The sequence below is a fragment of the Seriola aureovittata genome, chromosome 4, assembly GCF_021018895.1.
Source record: "Seriola aureovittata isolate HTS-2021-v1 ecotype China chromosome 4, ASM2101889v1, whole genome shotgun sequence".
NCBI classification, from domain to species: domain Eukaryota; kingdom Metazoa; phylum Chordata; class Actinopteri; order Carangiformes; family Carangidae; genus Seriola; species Seriola aureovittata.
In genome coordinates, this window is record NC_079367.1 from 5,840,891 (window position 1) to 5,847,568 (window position 6,678).

Below are 6,678 nucleotides of genomic sequence, written 5' to 3' on the forward strand. Positions count from 1 at the left end.
GAAAAAATTAATCAGTGTAGCAGTTTGATGTTTTTTCCAATTAAATTTACTGTACTGCTTTGCCAGAAGTTCCTGCTAAACAGTCATGCCATAAAATAAGTGACGGATAATAAAAAGAGAGACAGCGGGGGTGGGGGGTGGGGTAGCATGGGGGGTGGAAGATGAAATTAATCAATCATGTTCAGGGAAACACAGACGGTATATTTCCAAGTGAAGAAAACAAGAAGAGAAAAAGTTTGTTTGTTCGCTGGCGTCAGTGGTGGCGTCTGAGAAGGATTTATATCCCATCGGGGGCCAAGCCTGGCAGAAGGAAGACGACAGAGGCTCGGTGGCGCTTTGGGGGCTCAGCGCCACGCATAAATCACCCACCTGGAAGAGCTACAAAGACTGGCATTGGTTGTGGCACCGCGCCACCGGCCGACAAGCCGTTTATGTGGAAATGAGAGGAAACAGGCGCGCTGATAATGGCAAAAAAAAAATAAAAATCAGACGTAACCTTGTTCTCTCAGAAGTCTTCACATTACACTTTGCAAGAGCTCCGACAGAGGGAAGTGGGGGGATGCAAGTGAGGAAAAGGAGAGAGGAGTTAAGGTGATACGAAGGCAAACAGCTGCTTTGGGAAACAAGTGCAAAGATCTGGGAAATCAAAAAGATGTTGGTTACACCTCAGCGCTGAGAATAACGTGCTATGTCAGAGATGTGTGTCACGCAAGATATATGGGCAATGAGTTAAGATCTCAGCTTCACATCCGCGCGTGTGTGTGTGTGTGTGTGTGTGTGTGTGTGTGTGTGTGTGCCCTGTTTGGTGCATGTAAGGAAGTGTAAAGAATGCATGTGTGTTTTCACTAAACTCTTGCTCCGGTCCCTTGAGCGGAGGCCCGGGGAGGGAAAGTTGGATGCAGCTCGACCACTCGCAGTGAGTTTCCAGAGTTTTCCACCTTGTACAGACCTGAGAACGGGACTCGGCACGGACACATGTGGAAAACGTCAAATCCACCAGCAGCACAGCTTCGCCAAAAAATAAACACTCAAATGGATTTTTTAGTGTTCTTGCCTGATTATCAAGGGTTCGTTTTTCACTTATTTCCCCATTTACTAACTAACTTAAACACACCAGATGTAATGATCCTGGTGCAGAAATTACTACAACAACACAAAGAAAATACTGTTGCAATAGAAATATATCTGTGAGACTCTGTGAGACATAAGCAGCCATTTTTTTTCTTTCCTATTCTTTAAAAAAAAAAATCTTTGCTGTAATCACAACATTATGTTATTACATAAAGCTGATTTGGCAAACAAGTGAGCAGACATTGAGCAACAGCTCCTTTTAGTTCTCTGTAAGTTCTTCAATTTCTCCAACTCACTAGAGGAAGTGTCACTCTCTTTAGCTGCTACACGCTCCACGTAGACGAGCTAGTTGCTAACTGTCAGTTTGGTGCCAGGCAGGTAAAGTTGTTGTTTCCATAAATATTTCTTTGATTAAATCAGCTGTGGCAGAAAACAAGCTTGGTGATAGTAAATGAAAACAGTACCGTTGCAGGATCTGAAACCAAAACATGAGTTTAAAGGAGCTATTTGTAGGTTTTGCTATTAGCATTAGCATTAACAGCTGTTTACTTACCGGTCTAGAAGAAACGTTGCAAGTTCAGCATCAAACTTCATTCCTGTACTCACCAAGATCTGTCTCCAGTGGTGGAAAGAAACGCCAATGTTAACTCGTCTCAGGCTAACCAGCTAGCTGGAAACCAAAAACTTTCCCGGACATGACACATTCTTGCAAACACAGCCTTGTTCATGCACTGTGAATGCATCCGTTCACTCTCATACACAGCATTTGCAATATGCAAGCAAACACAAACAACATCCACAATCTAGGAACATCATTAACATTCAAGGGGAGTCAGGTCTGGAGTGGGTCTGTGTCAGCGCTGCACTAACATCAAAGAGACAAAGGGAGAGGGAGAGAGTGGCAGGAGAAGGCAAGAAAGAGACAGAAAGAAAAGTGACAGTGAGAGATGGAAAGGAATATAGGGAGAGGGGGATGACAGAGGAGGAGAAGACGGGGAGGAGGAGGGTTTGAAAAGTGACATTTGGATATTTCACAGAAGACAAACTCCAACCCAGGGCACTGCTATGACAAGCTCAGAGAGCTTATCACTGCTGCGGCCTGATGAAAACTCACATCTGCAGAGTCTGCCGGTTTGAGGAATTAAAAAAAAAAAAAAAAAAAACTGAGCCGCTTGGTGGATCAGAGCAACAATGCAGTCACAACATGAGGTTTGAATAGCTGTAATTACTTTTGTCTTGTCAAACATCAAAGTCAGCGATCGCAGGATCTGTCACTCCAATTAGCAAAGTGAGGAATGTCACAGTGAAGGGTACGAGGTTTTGAGGCTGCAGCAGTGTTAACAGGTGTGTTTGTGCGCCTGTGTGTGTGTGTGTGTGCGTGTGTGTGTGCTAAATATGACAGCAGACGCCCCCCTCGGAGCCAGACTCACCGTCTCACTGTCATCTTGTCACCCAGATGACGCCACCTGTCTGTGTGTGTCTCTTTGTTTGTTTGTACAGGTGGTGTGTGTGAACCTGGAAGAGTGATGAAAGAACATATCCACAGTTTTGAGCGAAAGAATCAATTAGTGGAGACATGACAGAAATGGCTAACACTAGCATTAGACAAGTAGATGTTTCACTGTTGTTTTGCTAAATACTCTTTATCCCAGTGGCCTAACGGAGGTGATTCCGACATTTTACCTGCATAAGTCAGTGAATTAAATTAAACCCGACTTTGTTTCACCAACCTGGTCCCGATTCCACTTAACACTTCATAGTTGTGGCCCTTGGGTGAATATGTAAGACTCAGAAATGCATCTGCAATGTGCAAGTGACAATCATTTCCGAAGTGTGACTTTGCCACCATTTCCAATCTGCATGTAAGCAGTGCTGACAACAAATCCCCCCGGGTTTCATTTGCAGCTCTGGCCATCGTGCCGGCTCTGCTCCAAAACATCAGCAACACCAGCTTGCAGCTAACTAAGCAACACAACAAGTCAGACGAGTTTTGAGATGCCACATGTTTACCGAACTATCTAGAAAACAAATCTGGGAGTTGAAAAACAAAGTCAAATGTTGAAACATTTTTGCAAAACCAAAATAAATTCCAGAGCTGCTTCCTGGTTCAACAATGACCTTCTATACTTTCGAAACATAGAGGTGCATCCCAGCAGTTTAACACAAGGTATCTGCGGATCTTTAAAAAACTCTCAACTCTCAAACATATTGAACTGGGACTTAGAAGGTATTAAAAAGTCTTAAAAATCCATTAATACTTTCTCTTGCTGCAGGAGGCTGATAAATCCTTTCAGTCAGCAGCATCTCATCTGTAGCAGTCACTCCTGATGGCTGCCGTCGCTGGGAGTGTCAAGTGTCAATTTTAGCAAAAGACTAATCATGTTTCATCGGTTAATCCATCCATCCATTTTCTGTTGTCTGTCCAAGTCCGGATCATATCAATTTAATTGATTATGTCACCACAAATTATGTTTATAAACTGCTGGGACGTACTGAAAAAACATGATGGTAATAAATAATCACACAACTGGTTTTTCAACAGACTTTGGCAGATGTGATCTTCGAATAGGTATTATCATCTATGTCGGATTAAAAGGTCTTTAAAAGTCTTAAATTTATCTTGGTTTCTCAGTAAAGTTTTCTTCCATGTCATGCACTTAGTATCAGAGCGCCTGTCCTGCCCAGAGCGAAGGCTGCCACCGCCAACAGAAGAAGAAATAGTTTTTTTCTTTCAGGATATGGACTTGAAAAATGTCAGCATCCGTCTGATTCAGCTAAGCAGGTGACACTTGTGACTGATCACAGTGGATGTAAGTGTTAATTAAATAAGTGGCTCGCAATGTTGGGGAGGAAAGAAAACCTTGTTTGTTCCATAATGTGGGAAAAGTGAGGAGAAATGGCTCAATCAGTCACATTCAGGAGGCGTTGTGTTCTGAGAAAGTCACTGCACAAGCAGAAAGCTTGCAGAAGCAAAACTTACTTACTTACTTATTGTATATTAGTCTTTGTGTTGTGGAATATCTGCCTTCGAAATCCAACAACACCCCACCTAACCTGACTAAGAGGAGGAGCCAAACAGACACCATGATGTCACTGCAGTCGATGTTAAAGGAACAAAACACCAAAACGAGTATTTGAGTTCTCATCAGCTGACGTCATCCATCAAAACTCGCTGACTCTGCTCTGATCCCAACAGGAAACTGCTGGATGCCGCTTCAACGTACAACCGTTTCAATTTAAAGAACAGTTGCAGATGGACAGTATATATATATATATGTGTGTGTGTGTGTGTGTGTGTGTGGGGCTGGCTGGGTGGGTGAGGATAAGTGATTTTAGTTGAAGGGGCTTTAGGGCTCAACCAGCACATGTCACTCAGGCAGCTGCAGCTCAGCAGGGGTCCAGAGATCTGCTGCTACATACACACAAATACACACTTAAACACACACATGTATGTGTGCATGTTTATGCTTCCTTCTTGTGCCACAGTCTTTATGCTCCAGTCTGGATGTAGCTGATTTCTTTTGTATGTGCATGTAGCTGTGGTTTGCGGTGATGTGTGTTTTAGCTTGCAGACAAAACAACACCTAAATACTTTGCTGCGTGTCTCGTGTGTGTGTTGTGTGTGTGTGTGTGTGTGTGTGTGTGTGTGTGTGTGTGTGTGTGTGTGTGTTGGAGACAATCTGCTAAACTCAATGTAGTCAACAGAGGGCACTCTCACCCCTCTCTATGCATCCACTTTCTCCTTCGTCACACACAGGCAGACAACAGAAAACACACACAGTTTCCCCTTTCCTCCTTCCCAAGATTTAGCTCTCCATTTTCTCCAGTTTCATGTCATTGTTTACCAAGGTACTGACTGTATTTTTAGGTAAACAACTCTTACAGGCAGAAACTGTTCTGTTTGCCAAGATTTGTTGGGAATTTCATTTAAATGTAGCACACGTTCGAACAGGCACTGAGCTTAATTTTGTTGACAATAGCATTTGAGTAATCTGGTTCTGTTTGTACAAGTGGCAATAAGGGACCATCCTGACATGTTTAGTGTAGTTTATGGGCTATAAATAGCCGTGCATTAGCTGGTGGCCAGGCCTCTTGTGATGGCTGGCTGCACGGCTGGCTGAAAACACACTGCTGTTTGCACCGTTGCCATTAGGAGCACTTTGTGTGTGTGTGTTAGAGAGAGTGCGGGAGAGGTAGAAATGTCTGCTTTTGGTCTACACCACTGTTTGTCTCTCTCCATTTGGTTGTATGACTTGCTTTGTGTGTGTGCACGGTGTCTGTATATCCAGCGTTATGTTTACAACTGGGAGTAAATTCCCCGGCCAAAATTTCCTGTCTCGTGGCGTGTTATCACACCACCGATCTGGGCATGTGTGTGTGTGTGTGTGTGTGTGTGTGTGCATTCAAGTGTTATCATGAAGTGTTCCCAGTTTCCCCGCCTTGTCGTTTCTCCCCAAACCGTCTCTCCTCCTATTCATCCATTGTGGCTGAGAGGATCCTTCTCCCTTTCCCCTCTTTCACTCATCTTCTCCCTCTCTCTTTTCTCTCTCGCTCCACAGTCCTAATTACCCATACTCCTCGGAGTGGCCCCTTCTTCAGAGCCTTTGAAGTTATTTTAGCACAAATTCTACTTAGCTACACTGCAGACAAAACAAGGAAAGGGTTGCATTTGAGGGCCTCTGGAAATGCGTGTGCGCGTGTGTGCATGTGTGTTTCTTTTTGCTGATTGAATCACCAGTGTCTCCTGTTTCATATGTGTTTATATCTAAGTGAATATGTATACAAGAGAAACCAGCAGAGTGAGTTTCTGTGTGCGTGTGTGTGTGTGTGTGTGTTGGGTGAATTAGGGTAAAATTGAGTCCATATTTTCAGATTGTATCTTTATATCCATGTGTTTGCATATGGTATATGTTTGTGTGTGTGTGTGTGTGTGTGTGTGTGTGTGTGTGTGTGTGTGTGTGTAATTCTAAGGGCCATGCATGAATGCAGGCCTTCTGAGCGCTTGTTGAATGGCCCGACTGCCCGTCACGGTTGTGTTGGACTGAATGGCCAAAGTGGAGCTGCACAAAGCCACTTGCTGTCTCTCTGTAATTATCAGGAGTTGGTCCTTTGGTTTATTTTTGTTTCTGTACAAGAGGTGGTCTATTCCATTTTTTTGAAATTAGAGGTAGATTAAGATGCATATTAATAAGATGATAGCAGCTTGAAAAATAGCTAATTATAGAGCTAGTCAGAGCCACTTAACTTACTTGAAGTTTTTAAATTCTTGTATATACTGTATATAACTAGTTATGTGATTATGTCACAGAAATGCAAATTTGCACGTCATAAATTATGGAGAGCTGCATGTCAACCCAGCCAGCTAGCAAGAAGCTAAGTAGCTTTCAGGCGGTTAGTGGAGGCTCATAGCCTAGCTTGCAATTGTTAGCACTGAATTTAACAAGTTGTAATATTCTAATTCATGTTATTTCAACTCTTTAGGAGTCACTTGCACACTCAGTGTTTTGTTTGTCCCACATTATAAAAAGGAGAAGTGTCTAGCTCGTGTTATCTGTCTCTTTTTTTTCTTCAAGAATGTAAAAATGTACAACCATGTTTTTCCTGATC